The sequence below is a fragment of the Nannobrachium achirus genome (assembly GCF_963921795.1).
Source record: "Nannobrachium achirus genome assembly, chromosome: 15".
NCBI classification, from domain to species: domain Eukaryota; kingdom Metazoa; phylum Chordata; class Actinopteri; order Myctophiformes; family Myctophidae; genus Nannobrachium; species Nannobrachium achirus.
This window is the reverse complement of record NC_137822.1, coordinates 60883630-60905713: the sequence shown is the minus strand read 5'-3', so window position 1 is coordinate 60905713 and position 22084 is coordinate 60883630. Positions and strand designations below refer to the sequence as shown.

The following is a 22084-nucleotide window of genomic DNA, read 5'->3' as shown; positions in this document are numbered from 1 at the left end:
CTTCCAGTTCTTCAGTCGTGAGGAATTTGTCAAACAGCTGGTGGAACAGGCGACTGCAGTCCTTCTTAGCACTGTGGTGAATGGCTACCTGTTCGAACGAGAACACAGAGTCCACAGCCAGTGAACAAAGATTCCATGAATAACACATTTCACAAAGTTTCTGCTCTTCAAGTGGACCATGGAAACAGACCATTGTGTGATCTAATTAGGCCTGGTTTACACTGGCAGCCAAACCCAGCCTGAATCAGATCTGTGTCACATCCGGGTTGGAATCTGATTGGTTCCATGTGACCATTTAAGCCAATCGGATTCCAATCTGAATGTGACTCAGATCTGATTTAGGCTGGATTTGACTGCCAGTGTAAAGCAGGCCTAAAGGAAACTTAACTTTCTAGCTCTAACAGATCACAAAGCGTAGTATGGGATATAGTTAAGATAGTTAATCTTCTCACTGTAGTGTGAAATGTATATTGAACATGTTCGTCTACCTCCCAAATTTTTACCTGGACTATAATCGTACCATCAAAAATGTAAAATCCATTATACATTTATACATGCCTGGATATAGCTCTTGCACCTCAATGGCCAACACCTAAACTTTTCACATTGGATCTGCCATCTCCATGTCCCCAACCATCTCAACAAGTCCCTGTAGAGCTTGCAGGTGTTCAATGCCTGGAATGAAGAGGAACAAATATTATGACAATCCCAACATATTCAAAGGTTGAGTACAAATAAGTGTTAAATAGCGCTATATTCTGATAACAGTCATTGCTATGCCATTGCTATGGAATATTTATTTTCTCAGTAGCAGGGATTGTCATGTTCAACGGCAACCTTCTCTCCCCATCTCTCCAGTAGACAGAAAATGTAAAGTTTCAAGTGAGACAAAGAAATGAGCTGACAGAATTAACTGCAACACTATGCTTCATTTTTTGTGAATGGTGGGTGACCCAGCCAGGGTAGGGGATATTTATAACAACACACCGGGGGGTCTAGAGTAACTTAAAGAGATATTCCAATTTCAAAATTACTTTTTGTCATGTTAGCATCTAATCAGGCTTTTGGGAACACCCAGGACAGTTTTTGAATTTCTTCATTCAGTATTTAGATTTAGAAGCAGACACATATCAGTCGCTGATTACAGATGAGCATGGTCATCGCATAATTTCAGAAAAGTATAGTTTTAAGGGTGAATATTAGGGACAGTACAGTGAGCCATCTTAAAAACTTTAATTGAACTGTAACCTTACCTAGATAAACTTCAAAAGGTGGTCAATGGCTTGTCGGGCTGAGAGCTTTCCTGGTCTCGTTGCGGCCTTGAGGTGAGGGTGGCATGTGGTGGATAAGGCAAGATGGAGGACATCTCACTGTCCCATCCTGAAAATACAAGGGTGGGGGGGAAACAAAGACATTTTTACTAAAATCTGTTTACATTTTGGTTTCAAAACCATCCCCTCTTCCATTAGTATTATTCCTTTAATTCCAGCGTACCATTTTCCAGTTCTTCTGTTGTGGATTCAGCATTATGAAGCAGATCTACATGGTCGCCTGTCTGGGCGAGTCCACAGCTTTGTTCAAGGACTTACTGCATGTAGTGAGTAAGTAGGCCACTTCTGCAGCGATGTCATCACCAAACATCAGACTGAAATCCTGTATCTGCAGACAGGATGGAATACAGACAACATGGCATACATTTTAATGGGTTCACCCTATGACCAGGGATGTGATCTGTTTAAAGTCATTTTTCATTTCAGTTTGACTTTAAGGCAAGACAGTTAAAGAGCGACATACCATTCCTGCAATGTCAAGAAATCTTGTAAAGGTGGTGAATATTTCAGAGGACTTCACTGGGTCATGAACCATTGTTTGGCAATGGGTGAAGGTCTGTTTCATCTTCTCCTTGACCATCATCAGTGCGATGCCCTCAAGACACTGGGTTTCTGTCGTTAGCTGAAGAAACCCACTCCCATCTACTGGATTGTAATACTGCTCCTAAAAAACAAGAACGTGTTTTATTTTTTCTCCTTAAAAAACTAAACACATGCCCTTGTCTGGAGAATTGCTAAAATCAAGGTCAACAGGTCTGATATCTGTGACGATCAACTTGTTGGGGTTAGGAGAAAGGTATGTACTTGTAGGGGTTAGGAGAAAGGTATGTTGGGACTTGGGACTAGTTCTGACCAATGGGCCATGGCTTGGAGCAGTGGTTCCCAAACTATTAGCTCAAGAGAAATTATGCCCAGGACCCAAGCTAGTGAAAACAGCAGATCTACAAGCTCACAATGCGGTGCGACGCATTGTGAGCTTGTAGTTCTGCTGTTTTCACTAGTTTAGGCCATTTTCACTAACTACTTTTTTATACAAATATAAGGGACGTTAAAAAATTTGTCTGCGACCCACATATGGATCCCGACCCACTGCTTGGGAACAAGTGGCCTAGTGGGCACCCACGCGATTTGCTACAATGTGATGTTGGGTTTAGTTTCTCAAAAACGTTAAGACAGTTTTTACCCCTTACACCAGAGGGCCACTTGTCTTTTTACTGGACCCCCTTGCGATGCCCACCACAGTAGCAAAAATGCACTATAGGCCTATGCACATTAAAAAATTATTTAACATGTGAAATTCTAACTATAATCAAAATCACATACCTGTCAGTGGCTGAGTGTTTCTTCTCTTCTTTTGTCCCTCTGAGGCTTCGTTTTGAAGTGTTTTCACTCTCCATGCAAGAAACCCACTCCCATCTACTGGATTGTAATACTGCTCCTAAAAAACAATAACGTGTTTTATTTTTTCTCCTTAAAAAACTAAACACATGCCCGCAGGTCTGACATCTGTGGCGATCAACTTGTTGGGGTCAGCATATAGAAAATTTGTTGAAATTTAGTTGAAATCTCACTCTTGTCTTTTCGGGCAATTCCAGGAGTGAGGAGTAAGGAAGTTAGACTTGTATTATGTACTTACATAGCCCAAAGTGCCCTAGGGATCGGCCAGGTATGGAAACAAGGCAGTGATTTGCGTAGTCCTCTTTAACACGCCTTGAAGGACTCTTCCTACAGTGTGCATGCACACACACACACACACACACACACACACACACACACACACACACACACACACACACACACACACACACACACACACACACACACACACACACACACACACACACACACACACACACACACACACACACACACACACACACACACACACGTTATCAATTAATTAAACCAATTTGATTCCAGAAATTAAATTAAATGATCTGACAAATGATGATGGATCAAGCACATGCCTCCTTTGAGTGTCAGATGTGTGTCATTTTGTCTGGCTGGTGTCAGTGGCTCCACTATAAGATCTAACATCAAAAGTAAACAACACTAAATACAAACTGGTCAAACATTGGCCAAATTGTCAGCTGATATAAGAAAGAGGCAACCAATGTGAAAATAGCAGATCTACAAGCTCACTGCAGTCCAAGTACTTGGTGGCCTGGTGGGTGGAGGGTCCCCAGTTAAAATGTGAATATTTTGGGAGGTCCCCATGCAGTTCAAATGTGATTATTTTGGGGGCTAACAGACAACAACAGATTAAAATGTCAAGGTCTCCCCTTAACTCTAACAGTGTACAAATGGAACCAAATTAACCTGTTAGGGGTTGTTTGGTTCCATTTGTACACTCTCTGCTACCATTGAACAACTAGCAAATTGACATTAGCTAGCTAGCTACAAACAACACATGCTGCTAACATGGAACAATTGCTAACTAATGTTAGCTTATAGCCACACATACTACAGTACACAGCAAAGCACCTATAACACAAAACAAAAAAACTGCCACTTCTATCAAAAGGGCATAGTATAAGCTATTCAACACAGTTGGAACATTCAGTTCCTTTAGGATGTACTGTAATAACTTTAGCATCAGTTATCATTAGCTTTGTATTTGTCTACTGGTTAGCATGGGCCCTTCAGGAAACACCACAGACAAAAACACCACAGACAACATTCTTAACATACATTATCCAGTGGTTAAGTATTGTTTAAATTTCACCTACCAAAAGGAGATATAAATTTAGTCCATGAGAGAGCCTTCTGCCTGCATTCACACTCACTGGCAGTGGCAGTGAGTCACTGAAAGCAATTCAAACAAACCGGTTTAATCCAGTTTCACTCTGCAGGCACATCAAAGCACTGTGTGATGTCACTGGTCTAACCAAGTTTGGGAACTTAACTCTGTAACTGCTGATGCAACAATGCATTGTTTCTCATGTGATGAACAACACTTATGCAAAGATTATATTAGATAATAAATTGATTGATAATGATAATAACAATTAACTATTATAATTATAATACATACTATAAATAATTTTAATAATATAATTAATAGCCTATAATTATATTAATAAATCCGGATGTTATTTTACATAGGAATGTTATATTAGTTTTATATTAAAAAACACACAGCATCAATTATATATTTTTTCAGATAAAATACACTTATTCTGACTTGATTTTTGACATTGAGTCCGATGTAGTTGGTCCCGTCGCGTGAAAATGCTGGCTGTCCGTCACGTCACACTTTTCCCCAACTCATATCTCTGCCACCGTTGCCCCATGCCAAACTTTGCACACACAGTCCTTGCCTGGCAAACCACAACCTCCACCCCTCCCAGGACCCCCGGAGCTCCAGGGACCCCCTGTTCCAGCTGCCAAAAAGTGCAAAAATGACCAAATGACCACCCCAACAGGGCTGCTCATGGGGAATTCCCGGGGGGCCACCGACTCCGGCTGCTCCAGAACAGATCCAAAAGTGATTGCATCCCCTAGTGGAGCACCCCCTCCACTGCAGCACGCGAAAAACGGCCATAACTTGTACGCATGCCCCCAACCACTGAAATAAGAATCTCTAAAACATTAGAAAGAAGTAAATGAAATAATTTTAACACTTATCTTTTATATTCTTTAATTACAATCTAAAATATGAACCCTTGTTGTAAAAAAACAAAGTTGTCCTTTAAGGCCAATTTTCCCGACACAAGTCGGTCATGTGTTTAACACTGACTAACCTCCACAGGTCTTCTCGCAATGATCACGGTCATCAGTGAATTCAGTGTCAGATTCAAGTTTAACTTCAACTTCAGCACAGTGTGAAGAGAGGTCTTCAACATCGACTTCACTTTTCACTGCTAGTAATGTCAACATAGACCCATCAGGCTCCTCTGGGTCTTGAAGTAGCTCCTCCTGTTCTTCTTTCATGTGTGGAGGCACAATCAGGATATCTAGGAGCATAAAAACAACATGACAGTCAACTCTGGATTCCTGAGTGTAAATACCATTTTCCATCATCCATGTTCCGTAATCCATGAACAAAATGAGGTATCATCTACTTAAGCTGCACTGCCACCGAAATATAAAATATCTTTCTAGCGCTTGAATCGTGTCATGTTGGTCGCTGGGTGTTGTGATGGCAAAAAAAGTCTTCATTTGCGTGATCATCTAATTACCTCTCCATGCTGTCAATTACTACACATATTATGCATGAAAACAGTAAAGTATTCTAATAAAGTTTTAATACAGCAGTTGAATGCCTGAAAATAAGAAACTTCAGCAAGACTAAAATAAACTCAGCACAAAAAGAAAGGAAACTTGACTTTGGTCAATTATATGTTTTGATTGATTGAAACCTTTATTTATTCTCGAAAAGAGCATTGAGGTTCACCCTCATTTGCAATGCTGACGAGATTACATACAAAAAGATCAACAATTAGCATACAAATATATAAAAAACAAAAAACGTCATATGTCCCCTATAATAATACCAAATTGTATTGTGTTATGTAATTTTCATCGTTGATTCGCCACCTTTACAACGAGGTACAGCTTGTAAGCATCGGGCATTCGAGAGACATGAGCTACACAGCAAAACGTGTGGGTAGTGCCGACCAAAGTTTTGCCAAAATGGCTAGCAATACTGTTCTGCTGGCATTTACTCTCGTTTTGGGCTTCCCTGACACAGAGCTTAACATTAACAGTGTAAAAATGGCCAATATGTGTTTTTTTCCTTTAATACTGTGAGAGAGTTCAATCATTCAATGAACCAAGCAACAAAGGTGAACACCAAAAGAACAGTATTGCAGGCCTGCCAGGCCATTTTGACCATTTTTGGAGGGGCGTTACCCACACGTTTGGCTGTGTTGCTCATTCCACGAATGCCAGATCCTTACAAGCTGTACCACGTTTAGCCCGGGAAATTAGTACAACAATCGTTCACTTTGTGATACAAGCACCAAATTTTGCACAAAGTTCCCTCTGGACCTACTTTTCCCAAAAAGCACGTTAGCCACTCAATTTATTTAAAAAAGGGTTGGGGTCCCATTGACTTTCTATACAGTAAAATAATAAAAAAATAATAATCTGTTTTAAGTAGCATGTGAGGGGTCAAACTAGGGTTTTTTCATGATCCTGAATCCAATGCAAGCATTTGTTTTGCACAAAAAACATTCCTTGGGCTAAAAAAGGCCCATGAAACTATGGTTTAGTGATGAGTCATCACTTTTCACAGTAGTGTGGGCCACTGTGGGGGCTATTCTTAGCCCAAGGAATATTTTTTGTGCAAAACAAATGCTTGTATTGGATTCAGGATCATGAAAAACCCCTAGTTTGACCCCTCATATGCTACTTAAAGCAGAGTTATGTTTTTGTATTATTTTACTGTATAGAAAGTCAATGGGACCCCAACCCTTAAAAATAAAAAATGAGTGGCTAACGTGCTTTTTGGGAAAAGTATGTACAGAGGAAACTTTGTGCAAAATTTGGTGCATGTATCAGAAACTGAACGATTCTTCCAAAAAATAGACTTAATTTCCTAGACTAGTTGTAAAGGTGACAAATCAACCATTTGGAATAATTAAACGGAGGATATAATGGACCAAATGTTGGCAACTTTTTGGTTGGCGCTACCCACACGTTTGGCTGTGGTGCTCATTCCACGAATGACCGATGCTTACAAACTGTACCTCGTTGTAAAGGCGACGATAAAAATTATATAAAACACACTACAAATTGCTATTATTAAAGGGGAGATATAATGGACCGAATTCAAGTTTCCTTTCTTTTTGTGCCGAGTTTATATAGATAATTTCTTACACAACAACTTTAATGTGCAAAGGCTGAAGTGATGGAGAAGCGAACATTGCCTCAGTCGCCATTTTTCAGTTAGAGTGAAGAGTACCAAAGCGACAAAACGCTTCCTTCGCCTCATTTGTACCACTTGATGAAACGCCACGCAGAGTCGCGTCTTTGCATTGACAGAACAACCATTTATTTTCTGTGTGAACGCACCTTAGAATGACTAAACAAGTAAAGTTACTAGTTACAGGTTATTACGGGTGTTTGAAACTGAAGTTATGACACATCTGGCTTTACATATAGTGTCAACACAGCAAGAATTAAATTTCAATCATGAAATTATAAAAAAAAATATTAAAACATAATTTTTGACACGTTGTGAGCTTGTGACACAATGTTCCCCCCTGCATAGGGATGCTAGGGTTCAAGTGGTTAAACTTACTGAAGTGTTGGTGGTCTTCAGGTTCTTCCTGTTTAATAGAAATGTCCCTGGCTGAGTCTGGAGAGTTCATCTTCACCTGCAGTCTGGACTCAACACACTGGTCTGATATGAACAGAGGGAATTGAAATTGGACTTTTAGTAACCCATTTATTGTGACATCATCACAATATACTTTGCAAGCCATTTCCACATAACTCAAAGGTATACTAGTAAGACACCTCAGGGTCAGACATGCAAACAGCCCCAAGGTGAAAAAGGTGACAAATTTTCAGGGGTTAAAATGTGCGCCGCGCGCCGCGCTGTTTCGGAACGGGTCGAGTGAATTTGCACGAAGAAAAATTGGACTTGTTGCCTACCACCGATTGTTCTAGATATAATAAAGAAAATTAAATTTACAATAAGAATATAATATAGCTTACAGATATAGTTATAGGAGTATCCTAATATTTAGGGACTTGTCTACAGGCATAGACAGACACAATGCACACTGTGAGCTTGTAGATCGGCTATTTTCACTACTTCTTAAAAAGGCCTATTTGTTTTCTAAGTTCATTTCTTTGATCATTTGTATTTTAGAAATTAGAATTATTATTATTTGTTTAATCATGAAATGTTTAGCTTTTTGGGGAGGGAATGTTTTGTAATTGTTTTTTTGTAATTAAAAACGAAATGTAGAAAACCAAAAATTAAGGGACCCATAAAAATGTGTCAACGACCCACAAATGGGTCCCGACCCAGGGTTTGGGAAACAGTGTTGTAAATCACAGATGATTTATTTAGTGGATTCTCCTGGCTGACCTTTTGCAATCTAGCCATCGTCAAAGTCAAAGAAAAGGTTGATCCTTTTCACTTATAACTCGAGCTCAGTCTGTTCTTGAGAGACTTTTTGTGACTAGTCTCAGCGTCATTCTGTAGGCAGAAAGAACGGAGGCATAACAGCGAAACGCTCCCAAGTCACTGCACTAGCGTCAGCATGTAGCTAGCGCATCATCGTCGAGTAAAATCAACAAGGCTACAATCGGTTATATAACGTCACACATCGATGCAGAATAGCGCACAACCGTGATGGAAGCGAATCAAAAACCATAAGTCCACAGTCACTCCACAACTACAGTACTACACGACCACACTAACTTTGCAAGCTTTGAGTTTGAGCGCTCTGCTCTGTGGCTCGCAGTACAGTGGCTGGCTGGGCTCATTCTGACTGAACGCTGCCTGCAGTTGACGTCGCGTGCAAGAGAAGGGAGCGCTTGATTTGTTAAAAATAAAACGACCCACTTCCCCATCCACCTTCAACACAATTGTAATGACAAAACGGACGGAGTAGAGAATAAGAAATAAACGCTCCTCTTCTCACTGCTGCTCTGACGATACGACACCCCCCCACCCCCCTAAACAGTTTTTTTAACGAATCTGCACGATTCACACAAATGACCAATTTGGATTCAAAACTACAAAGCTACAAGTTTGCATGCCTGCAGGGTGACTTGTGACCTCAGGGTGATAGGGTCAATTCTCGGCCATCTGGCCAACCACAGCGTTTCTCTGACGATTCTAGTTGTTGTCATTCTGGGGGGAGTTTTTTCATGTTTTTGTGAGGGTATCAACCCTAGGAGACACGGGGGGAACATGCAAACTCTAGATTGTGGGCGCTGATGACGCGGAGGGAGGAACACGCCCCCCATATATGTCCTTAATATTGATAACATAATATCCTTAATAATGTCCTTAACTCTTATTCTGCTTTGAACGTTCCTGTTCGCCCCAATTTTTCAATACGGCGCTCGTTCGTTTACCTCGTGGGGGTCGCGCCGCCGTGTACTGTAAACACATTTTCCGCGGTGATGGTGTAAAAAATCCATTATGCGTTAACATCAACGGAGACCAATTCACTTCCTTGTTTATTCCCTCTGGCTGTGAGGCTCTGTGGCCCGTGACTGCACTGAATGTACGGCAACACATAACAGGCAAATTCACATTAATTCTTGCATGACGCCGCCCTCTGCTGCCTGGCAGACCAAAGTGCACTATTGCACAATCAAAAAAATAATAAATAAATAAATAAATAAATGTCTATCTATCTACTATAACGTCGCAAAGGTAAGCCGCTTTTTGATGGCACCAGACCCAATAAATAAATAAATAATCTGGCAGTAGTAGAGTTAATATTGACAATATAGGAATCTCCATACAGTATATGAGCATAAAACGTACGTAAGTAATGCCAAGCAGGGCCTTGGTGAGTTATGGCCTTGGTTTGATGCCTGTGGATTTCCATATATGGGCATAAGGGGGTACCCTAACATTCTCATTTTGTGCCTGGGATTTATGACATCAGAAATCTCCATGTATGGGCATAAAAGTTTTTTTTTTTCTGGGAATGACCATATATGGACTTTTTATTTTATTTTATCCTTTATTAAAAATAATATGTATCCATATACATACAATATAATGTTATGCCCATACATGGAGATGGGCATTAAAAAAAGTATGTTAATGAGTAATGCCAAGCAGGGCCTTGGTGAGTTAGGGCCTTGGTTTGATGCCAGTGGATCTCCATATATGGGCCATATATGGTACCCTAACATTCTCATTTTCGACCTGGAATTTATGACATCAGACATCTCCATGTATGGACATAAAAGTTTTTTTTTTCTTTTTCTGGGAATGACCATATATGGACTTTTTTATACCCTGAGAAATCTCGTAGCTTGTCTGACTGTCAGTACAGGAAGTGATGTCACGTGACGTGACATCCTTTTTAGGCCCATATACGAGTCATTCTGTACCACATCACTGTGACTCACTGACATCACATTGACATCACTTCCTGTACGGACGTACGGACAGTCAGACAGACAAGCGGCGAGGTTTTTCAGGGTATAATGCGACCTTCGGTTGCAACAACAAACACATAATGCGACCTTTGTTCGCAATAATGACTAGTGACCGACCGATAAGACTTTTTTGTGAACCGATACGATACGATACAAGAGAGGGGGGCCCATCACTGATACCGATACGATACCAATATATATATATATGTGTAACGCCTGGGTTTCAAACCTGGGCCTCCCGCGTGAAGTCCAATATATATGTGATCATGCCTACTACATTTTTGGCGAAAAAAGAAAATGAAAAAAAAAAAAAAAAAAACTTGGGCGGGGGCAACAAATGAGTTATTATTATTATAATATTTTTACACACAATCCAGGAGCTTTGACAGGCCTGACGCACACACACAATCCAGGCCATTGACAGGCCTGACAGGGCTCGGCTGACAAACACAGTACGTCGTCAATTCACCATACAGTAACGGAGAAGTGGAGCACACTTTTTATGATCTACAGTCTATGGATTATACACAGCCTACTATCGGGGAAGGAACACAGAACCATGGACTTTATGACTCTTTAACACAGAACCACATGCGTTATGATTCTTTAGAGTATTAGCTTGTTTGGTAGCTAGCAGAACCATAGCATGGACGTTGAGTGAGTGACACAAGACAAATCCCACCCGATCTACATTGAATCTCTGCATTGGAATCCACACTGAACTGAACGGCTAGTTGATTATGCCACCTCACTGCATTTGGTGCAGAATCATGCATGCAGGGCTGCAGCGCATATTTGAATCGATTACACGTCTCTGTAAAGTAAGCAATTTACCCCGAGTGAGAGGACATTATGCTCTCATAATGTCCGCAGTGAGGGTGTTATCGGATGAGGCGCAGCCGAGTCCGATAACACCCTCACTCAGGACATTATGAGAGCATAATGTCCGACCCCGAGTGGTAAATAGCTTTTCTACCACTTTTTCCCGTATACATGAAAGAAAACACATAGTTGTAACTTGCAAGGATCTTAAGTTACAATCATTATTGCCTATAAAACTTCCGCGAGACAGCAGATAGTTCCACCAACAACATCTTCTACTCACCAACAGATGGCGCCAACTCCATACTAATCCATGCGTCTAGCTTACAGCTAAGCTAACGTCAGTTAAAAGCACCGTTCCGGCCGTAAATAGAGGCTGTTCGCTTCCAGAAAGGCATAGGTTCAGAGAAAAGGGGCTTTAAAGTTGGCGGATTGCATTGGATCCAAATAAATCGGCGACGATAGTACGCACGTTAGTAAACATAGGACCGCTGCGACCTTCATTTGTTGGTTGGGGGAAATGTGTTCTACTACCTCCTGAAGTCCCCGGATGTACACTGAGGCGCATTGATCTCGGACACACAACTTTGCGGCAGTTGTCCTCTCATAACCTCCGGAATTTAGCCAATCAGAATCCAGTATTTGAACACGTGACTCGAAAAAGTGGTAGAAGAATCATTTCACAGACTCAAGGTTGAAGACTCATTGCTTATATCGGGCATGTGGCACGGCACGCTCTGCTAGACAATCTATATCATTACATCAGAGCCCTCCAACCCTTCAACACTGCTTTCGATGCGCTGGGCTTACTTTTTATTATATTGGCGGGACATTTCACCGATACCATATGAACCGATATGCCCAAATAAGGTCATATTGGCCCGATAATATCGGCCGCCGATATATCGGTCGCTCACTATTAAAATGAGTGATCCTCGGAGGCGCCCGCTGGCCTAATGGTCTAGGCGCATACCACATAGGCATTGATGCCTGCTTGCGTCGCCAGTGCGATCCCGACGACCTTTGCCGCATGTCACTCCCCCCATTTCCTGTCAGTCTACTGTCCTATCAAATGAAGGCATAAAAGCCCCCAAAAAACTAATCTTTAGAAAATGGGTGGTTCTCCCCTTTAAGTCCAATTTTCCCCACACAAGTAGGTCATGTGTTTAACAATGACCTACCTCCACAGGTCTCCTCGCCATGATGACTGTCATCAGTGAATTCAGTGTCAGATTCAAGTTTAACTTCAACTTCAGCACAGTGTGAAGAGATGTCTTCAACATCGACTTCACTTTTCACTGCTAGTAATGTCAACATTGATCCATCAGGCTCCTCTGGTCCTTGAAGTAGCTCCTCCTGTTCTTTCATGTGTGGAGGCACAGTCAGGATATCTAGGAGCATAAAAACAACATGACAGTCAACTCTGGATTCCTGAGTGTAAATACCATTTTCCATCCTCCATGTTCCGTAATCCGTGAAGAAAATGAGGTATCATCTACTTAACCCTTTCAAAGCCACGGGGAGCCCCTTAATGTTAAAACCGTACTATATCGCACATCCCAGCAGGGAGTCTCAGCCACGCCGTACTTTCCCGGACTTTGTCATTAAAACCGGAAATAAATGATTTTGATCCGAAAATCGGCGATCGTCTAACCTTCCCTAGTCACCACTCGTGCATTGATAGCTCATGGCTGGGCTGACATGAAGCAGAAGTGATGTCATTGGCCTTTCCTTTTCCAAGGCACATTACCCTATTCGGTTACTGTCTGTACCCTGGTGCTTCTACAGCAGCCATACTAGGGGCTATGCTAGCGAAAATTTTCAGTTCTGCTTTTGAGTCACACATGGATTATTTGCGGGGACATTTACGTGAAGGGAACGCACACGCGAAACGCACGGGGAGATCGATGATCGGCCAAAACCCCCATTCTATCCCAACGGAGAACCAGATAATCACGGTGAGTTTATGACCTGGGGGGAAAAAAAAGAAAAAACAACGGCGCTGTCCAAGAAGGAAGGGCGGCGGGGTCATGTTTATAAACATAATATTATGTCTCAGATCACAATACAATAATAGAAATTTCACGGCTAATCTACCAACCACCATTCTATTTTGGACGGCAAAGTGTTAAGGTGCACTGCCACCAAAATATAAAATATCTTTCTAGCGCTTGAATCGTGTCATGGGTGTTGTGATGGCAAAAAAAAAGTCTTCATTTACGTGATCATCTAATCACCTCTCCATGCTGTCAATTACTACACATTCTATGAATGGAAACAGTAAAGTATTCTAATAAAGTTTTAATACAGCAGTTGTATGCCTGAAAATAAGAAAGCTTCGGCAAGACTAAAATAAACTCAGCATAAAAAGAAAGGAAACTTGACTTTGGTCAATTATATCTCCCCTATAATAATACGAAATTTTATTGTGTTATGTAATTTTTATCGTTGATTCGCCACCTTTACAACGAGGTACAGCTTGTAAGCATTGGGCATTCGAGACATGAGCTACACAGCAAAACGTGTGGGTAGTGTCGACCAAAGTTTTGCCAAAAAGGCTAGCAATACTGTTCTGCTGGCATTTAACCCTAACCCTAACCCTAACCCTTAATACTGTGAGAGAGTGCAATCATTCAATGAACCAAGCAACAAAGGTGATCACCAAAAGAACAGTATTGCAGGCCTGCCAGGCCATTTTGACCATTTTTGGAGGGGCGCTACCCACACGTTTGGCTGTGTTGCTCATTCCACGAATACCAGATCCTTACAAGCTGTACCTCGTTGTAAAGGTGACAAATCAACCATTTTGAATAATTAAAGGGGGGATATAATGGACCGAGTGTTGGCAAATTTTTGGTTGGCGCTACCCACACATTTGGCTGTGGTGCTCATTCCACAAATGACCGATTGCTTACGAAGTGTACCTCGTTGTAAAGGCGACGAATCAACGATAAAAATTATATAAAACAAAATACAAATTGGTATTATTAAAGGGGAGATATAATGGACCAACGTCAAGTTTCCTTTCTTTTTGTGCCGAGTATATATAGATAATTTCTTACACAACAACTTTAATGTGCAAAGGCTGAAGTGATGGAGAAGCAAACATTTTCTCAGTTGCCATTTTTCAGTTAGAGTGAAGAGTACCGAAGCGACAAAACGCTTCCTTCGCCTCATTTGTACCACTTGATGCAACGCCACGCCGAGTCGCGTCTTTGCATTGACAGAACAACTATTTTATTTTCTGTGGGAACGCACCTTAGAATGACTAAACAAGTAAAGTTACTAGTTAGAGGTTATTACGGGTGTTTGAAACTGAAGTTATGACGTTTTAGGATGATTTTTAACTAAGTAAATACATATAGTGTCAACATAGCAATTTTAATCATGTAATTATAAAACAATATTAAAACATTTTTTTATACGTTGTGAACTTGTGACACGATGTCCCCCCCTGCATAGGGATGCTAGGGTTCAAGTGGTTAAACTTACTGAAGTGTTGGTGGTCTTCAGGTTCTTCCTGTTTCATAGAAATGTCCCTGGCTGAGTCTGGAGAGTTCATCAACACCTGCAGTCTGGACTCCACACACTGCTCTGAAATTAACAAAAGGAATTTAAATTGGACTTTTAATAACTTCACACAACTGGTGTTAAGAATAAGCAAATAAGGATCTAAACTAAAGTGAATGAGGTGAAAGTAGCCCATCTGCTTTTAATGTTTCTGTAGCCATACTTTCTTATATGTCCATCCCACCCCACCACAATATATACCCCCTACCCTTCTACCAAGTATATATTACTATAAGGCTGTGTAGACGTAGTAAAAGACCAACTTCTGGATTACGGAAGTTGGTCGTTTGACAAGTCATTCCTTTTAGAAATTATGTAAAACAGAGGAAGCATTGCAAGTAAGCATTACATTGCAAGTAAGTGTAGTTCAAACACCAGGATGTGATCCAAAACATATCCTCAAACTAACAAGTGTGGATAAAATATTGTAATCTATCTCATACTGTAGCCAGCCTTTTTTGACCTGACAGAATATATATATATATATATATATATATGTAATTCTTTACTAGACTATTATCATTATGCCTAAAGGTCTATGACCGAAAGCTTGCATTCTGCCTAAACAGAAATTAAAAACTTGATTGAGCACAGTTTTGAGTTTGCAGAGACTCCTTTTATTTTTCATTTTGCACTTTCTCTTCCTAAAAACTAAATCACAGCTGTGAGATAATTAGTTCTGAAGAAAAAAGGTAAAACCAATGTATCTGTTTGTCAACACTTTTGGTTTCAAGGAGTAAATAATCATATAAACCAAAAGTAGTTCAGATCATTTATGCCATAATCTAGCAGCCCCAACCTTGTGTGAAACATCATTATTTTTTATCTGATGGTGGCGCTAGATGGTAGGTCATTGGAACAGGTTAGGGTTAATCTTCCAGGAAGCATTAAAGCCCTGATCAAGTTTCATAATGATCTGAATCTGCCCATTCCATTTTTGAGACACCCTGTGTGCAAGTGGAGAGTTTGGCCAAAAGATGGCGCCAGAGGAAAGGCCATTTGGGCATCAGATCAGTAGTAAGTGTTAAATCTATAGTAATTGCCTCGGGGACAGTCAGGATTTAAAATGAAGCAACAAGGAACATAACATTCCTATGATTGGCCACTAGTTGTGCTGTTCTGGTACCAGAAGCAACATGTCCTCCATTGCAGGACGCTAACGCTTGCCCGACTGCCCGGGGCAGGCAAATAAAATGGTCGGGCAGGTGAAGGCTGCTACCAGCTTACCCAACCGGGCAAGCGCACATTTTGAGTAATATAATGACATTATCCATCTTTAGAAACTTTAACGAGACTAGAGTGCTGCTCCGTCTCTCCATCTATCTCTCCCCTCAGTCCATCCCTCCTCCCCAGTCCCCACACACACACACACACACACACACACACACACACACACAAACACATGCGTGCTCCGTGCCTCTGTCGAAAACAGCTAATCAACAAGATCACTTTATGATGAAGACACAATGCGCACACAGTTGCAACTAGGTATAAGTGAGACCTGCGTGAAGTTGGCACCCCATATGATGAAAACATACCGTATATAAAAATGGTGTCATTATTTAGTGCTGAATTTGTGCTGAATTGTGCAGTCAATTTTATAATGAGTGCTGGTATAATGTTTGAGATATTTCAAGTTATAGTTTTGCTGAGCCTTGCACCCCCAATTTTTTGGCTCCACATCGGGAAAAAAGGGTCTCATTCTTTAGTGCTGGATGTGAATTATAAGATTTAGCAGCATTACAGTGGTGTGGCCAGCAGAGGGCGATAGAGATAATGGTAGAACATAGGAGCAGAACAGTGGTGTTATGTAGAATAACTAAAAAGTGATACCAGCACAAATTATAAAATTTACGGCACAATTCAGCACAAATTCAGCACTAAAGAATGACACCATTTTTACATATGTTTTCATCATATGGGGTGCCAACTTCACAGAGGTATAAATCAGTGGGTTTCATTCGCACAAAACCTAAATGTGAATTTGTTTGCAGGTTCAATCCTCTCTCAAAAGAGTGTCTGATCCTGTCGCGACGTGCCGTGGCCGCCTCTCTTTGCGGCGAGCCATGCAGAAAAGCTAGCCGCGAACAGCACACTGTATAGTTGGCATCGGAGCGAGCCAAGAGCCGCTATGATGCGCAACGTTGTTTTCAGATCGTTCACATTGCGACACAAGCATAAAGCATTCGAAGAGAATCCCAGTTTGTAAAAAGAAAACACCAGAGCAATAAACACTTTCTAATGTTCTTGAAACAAATAGCTTTGCTCCACTTTCATTCATCTACTACAACAACATTCTCCCTTCCACTTATAGTGAGTCAACCTGTGGGTCGAGACCCCCCAGAGGTCCCCAAATGATATTGGGGGGTCCCTAGATGACAAGTAATAATTTAAGTAATAATTTAAGGACTTAAGACCTTTTTTTAATAAATAAAGACAAGAAAGAAAATACCATTGCTGCATCAAAAGTAATCAAAATACTATAAAAACAAACACTAGCCAAATTGTAAAATAGTACAAGAAAGAGGCAAATTTTGGAAAATAGCTTATCTACATGCTCACAACTCTCAAAAACCCTTTTTTTTCTGGGACCTATTTGAATGACCACCTGTGGGTCCCGTGACCCATTATATTGAAAACCTAGCAACATCACTGCAAGTAGAAGGTAACACATACGTTAAAATGAACGGTAATTCAAATGTTACGATTTTACGATTATGAGGGCAAGTGGCCATGACCTCAGGGCAAGTAGAACATGACCTGTACTTGCCCGACGGGCAAGTGCCTCTGAGACCTTAGTGTCAACCCCTGTCCATTTTACATTCTATTCCCCCCGAACTTTTACATTCAATTTTCTTACCATTTTCATAGGTACTTCATGGTTCCTGTCGCTAGTTTAAAGCCTTGTTTCAATCACCATGATATGCGTTTTGTGTAAATAAATATGTTAAAAGTGTATGCTGTAGGAGGGGCTTGTGATCATAGGCTTGTGATGGTTCTTCTTCGTGTGCTTTATTTGGGAAGCTCAACACCACATTCTCCCAAGTATCCCTGTGGTTGCACGTGACCGTTGGCAGCCAATAGCATTCGAGATGGTACCATTTCTACCAGTGAACGTTGATTTCTACAATGACCCGTACAAGGAACAAAAAAGTGGAATTTTCGCAGCATAGAAACCAATGGCTTAACACCGTCCATATGTTTTTAGTCTATGAATTGCCTTCATGCCCTCGTGTCTCAGGTATTCCTCCATAAATACATTGCTACAGGGACAAATAATGTTTATAGCACAGTTTGCAGCTTTTAAAATTCATCACTATCGCTTCACTATGCTGTAAAACAGACGTGATCTGCACTGCACTTGATGAGTTCTTTTTTCCATCTACAGCAAACTCTCTTCACCAAAACAATAGCAGATCTACAAAGCTCAAAACGTGTCTCGTTGAGACTTGTTGTGAGCTTGTAGATCAGCTACTTTTGGTGAACCTTCCGTGCAGAATAGGGATGCAGGGGTTCAAGTGGTTAAACGTCAAAAATAAAGATATTTTCATTCAGTTACGATGGAAACGGAACTTTCTCTGTGACATAGCCTGCCATATCTCAGGAGGATTGATTGAGTGAAGAATGTATTAGAAGTTTTTATAGAAAAAGTACAGTTTCATGACAAATCATTGAAGGTCAACTAAAAGGAGATCCTAGTAAGATGTTCAGCTTGTTTATACAGGAACCACTAATGCATCTCATATAACATTGAAAGACAGACGGATAGAACACAGTAGGTAAATTATCAGTAACAAAAGGGGGGGAAAGCAGGCATAAAAAATAAAAAGGGAAAAATAAATAATAGAGAAATAGGAGATATTTACAATGGAAAAGGGGAGGTATAGGTATGGGCTTAGTCTATAACGAGGTTCGAGAAGCAGCCATCTGTATGTGACCTTTCAGACCTATTTTGAAAGATTCTAGGAATTTGCTCTCATTTAGGGTGTTCCACATAGCAGACTGCAGGAGAACGATTTAGAGCCTTTTTTAGAGTTAAATCTGGACTGAACATGATTTGTGGAGCTGACTCTGGTCTGGTGTTGCGAAAAGATAGATGTGCATATTTGCATCATGTAACGATGTGGGGGAAAAAAAGCCCTAACTCTGGATGAAAAAGTTATTTAAAGGGGTGCCCTGAGTAAAAAAAAAGTTTGAAAAAGTATAAACACCTTTGGAAAAAAGGGAAGAAGGAGAGAGACAGTGAAACTTACTGAGTTGGTGTCTCTTCAGGTTGTTTGACCCAGTGAAACTCTTGTTACAATGTTTACACTGGAAATGTTTTTCTCTAGTGTGAACAAGCTGGTGTTTGTTCATGTGAGTTGACTGAGTGAAACTCTTGTCACAGTGTTTACACTTGAATGGCTTTTCTCCAGTGTGGGTACGCTGGTGTCTCTTCAGGTTACCTAACGCTCTGAAATTCTTGTTGCAATGTTCACAGTGGAAAGGTTTTTCTGCAATGTGGACAAGCTGATGTTTCTTCATGTGAGTTGACTGAGTGAAACTCTTGTCACAATATTTACACTTGAATGGCTTTTCTCCAGTGTGGGTACGCTGGTGTCTCTTCAGGTTACCTAACGCTCTGAAATTCTTGTTGCAATGTTCACAGTGGAAAGGTTTTTTTGCAATGTGGACACGCTGATGTGTCTTCAGGTGACGTGACTGTTCATATGATGAAATGAAACTCCTGTTGCAATGTTTACATTGAAAAGGTTTTTCTCTAGTGTGGACGCGCTGGTGTGTCTTCAGGTGACGTGACTGACTGAAGTTCTTGTCGCAATGTTCACAGTGGAATGTTTTTTCTCCAATGTGGACATTCTGGTGTTGCTTCAGTTCATATGATGAAATGAAAGTCTTGTCACAATGTTTACATTGAAAAGGTTTTTCTCTAGTGTGGACAAACTGGTGTGTCTTCAGGGAACCAGGCTCACTGAAACTCTCGTTACAATGTTTACACTTGAAAGGTTTTTCTCCAGTGTGGACACGCTGGTGTCTTGGTCCTTGGACCTTGGTCTGAGAAGGATGGGACGTCACTCCTGAGAGAGAGAGACAGAGAGGGAGGGAGGGAGGGGAGGGGAGGGGGAGGTTAAAAGGGTGTGTACAGATAGAGATTGAAAAGATTCCATCATCAAAGAAGTCCCTTATTTAGGAGCCATACAGCTTCTCTCTCTCTCTCTCTCTCTCTCTCTCTCTCTCTCTCTCTCTCTCTCTCTCTCTCTCTCTCTCATTTAAAGAGGAGAACCACCCATTTTCAATATTGAACTATCTTATTAACTCTTTGGACACCAGGCGCCGCTAGTGGCCGCTAGAGTGCCAGCCATTCTCCCGTAGGCATTCACTATCACATCCGGGTCGCCAGCCAGAACTGGCTTGGCTTTTCACTGGAATGAGTGCTATGCTAGCGAGCCGGAGGAAGTTAGCTATCAGTTAGCAATCGGCTATATAATTTTTTAGAAGAGCGATCTAAAGTTATTCAGCCGCAAAAAAAAAAAAAAAACGTTTCTGCTGGCCTTGGAACACAATGCGGAGAAAATCCGCAGTAAAGGTGTGTTTTTCTATTGGAGTGGGCGGCGTGGTGCAGCCTTTTTTTCCCCATTACGGGCCGTGTAAACAGAGTCGCGGCCCTGTACTTGGATGGAAAATTAGACCGGGGTTTCGTTGATGCCTCCGATTATTTAATTCATTTTACTAAAGGAACCGAAAAATTTCGGTTCTTGTAATCCTTAACCCTATTAGTGCCAGCTTTCACCACTAGAGGGCGCCCAGTGGCCAAAGAATTCACCATAGAGATACGCTGGATGCGCCTGAACACTTTCCTTTGTTCATTTACAGGAACAGGATGAAGTTAGCTTGAAGTTAGCTATTGGCTACCAAGCATTTTAGAAGCCCTATTTTCGGCGATTTAGCCATGATTAAACCTTGCACACCTCATGGATATGCATGGAACAGAGAAAATGAGCTCTAAAGATCCTGGATTGCATTGGAGTGGATGGTAAATATCGGCGGCGCGACGCTCTCGCGGGCCGTGTAAACAAATGACGGCCGGCGGCGCGGCTCTAAAAAAAATAAAAAAAAATAAAAAATAACACATCATGTGTTTAACACTGACTAACCTCCACAGGTCTCCTCGCAATGATCACTGTCATCAGTGAATTCAGAGTCAGATTCAAGTTTAACTTCAACTTCAGCACAGTGTGAAGAGATGTCTTCAACATCGACTTCACTTTTCACTGCTAGTAATGTCAACATTGACCCATCAGGCTCCTCTGGTCCTTGAAGTAGCTCCTCCTGTTCTTCTTTCATGTGTGGAGGCACAATCAGGATATCTAGGAGCATAAAAACAACATGACAGTCAACTAAGGAATCCTGAGTGTAAATACCATTTACCATCTTCCATGCTCCGTAATCCGTGAAAAAAATGAGGCATCATCTATTATACCATGTAACTTTTTTTATAAAACAAATCTTAAAATTGTCCTAACTGTTAAATCGCTAAAGTTTTAGAACACCCACTCCGTTATTTTCAGCTTCAAAAGCCTTCTCTTTATATGTTTTCTATGAGCCGTGAGGGGGGGAGAATTTCGCGGCAAAATGACGTCATCATACACTACCGGCCAATCACAGCGAGGGTTATACACTGCCGGCCAATCACAGCGCATCTTGAACTGGGGTCGCTAGGGCGGCCATATTTGTAGGCTCCCGTGTGTCTCTATACTCGGGTGAACGGTGAAGCATGGGTGAAGGAGTCCGTTTCTCCGGAATGCCTGAACGCACAGGAACCAGGGACCCCTCTAAAGATAGATCTCGGCGAGGTGGAGTCCGCGGCGAAAAACCGTCGAAAGACGCGGACGCGACCGAGGTTTGCTATAGAGCTACTGACCCCTAGTTGAGCAACTTACACAGTATAGCTTTAACACTTGGGGAGCCAAACTCGTTCAGGGACGAGTTAAGGCCACTAGGTGTCACCCTGCCAAAAGGAGTTATCTCGTTGAGAGACGAGACAACATAAGGTGACTGGACACGGCTGACGGCTAGTCATTGATATTTTTTTCATTTTCATTTCTTCATTCCATTTGAAAGCTGGGGATCATAGCCACAAAATGATATATTGGTTGTGGAGATTGACCCAACAGTTTTGAAGATATGGCTTATAGAATGATGCCATGCTGAAATAGTACTTTTGAGATATTCAAGTTTTAAATAAAGTTCTAACCTGCAATGATCTGACTCCGCCA

The 22084-nt window shown here is 41.2% G+C and overlaps 1 long non-coding RNA gene across 1 annotated transcript; it reads right to left on the bottom strand.

The window, feature by feature from the left end:
* Positions 1-611: 611 nt before the first annotated feature.
* On the bottom strand, positions 612-1632 carry LOC308299244. Its single transcript, XR_013962755.1, has 3 exons — positions 1495-1632; positions 1254-1380; positions 612-675 (listed from the first exon to the last, which is right to left on the bottom strand). It is a non-coding gene; the product is annotated as an uncharacterized lncRNA (long non-coding RNA).
* Positions 1633-22084: the final 20452 nt, after the last annotated feature.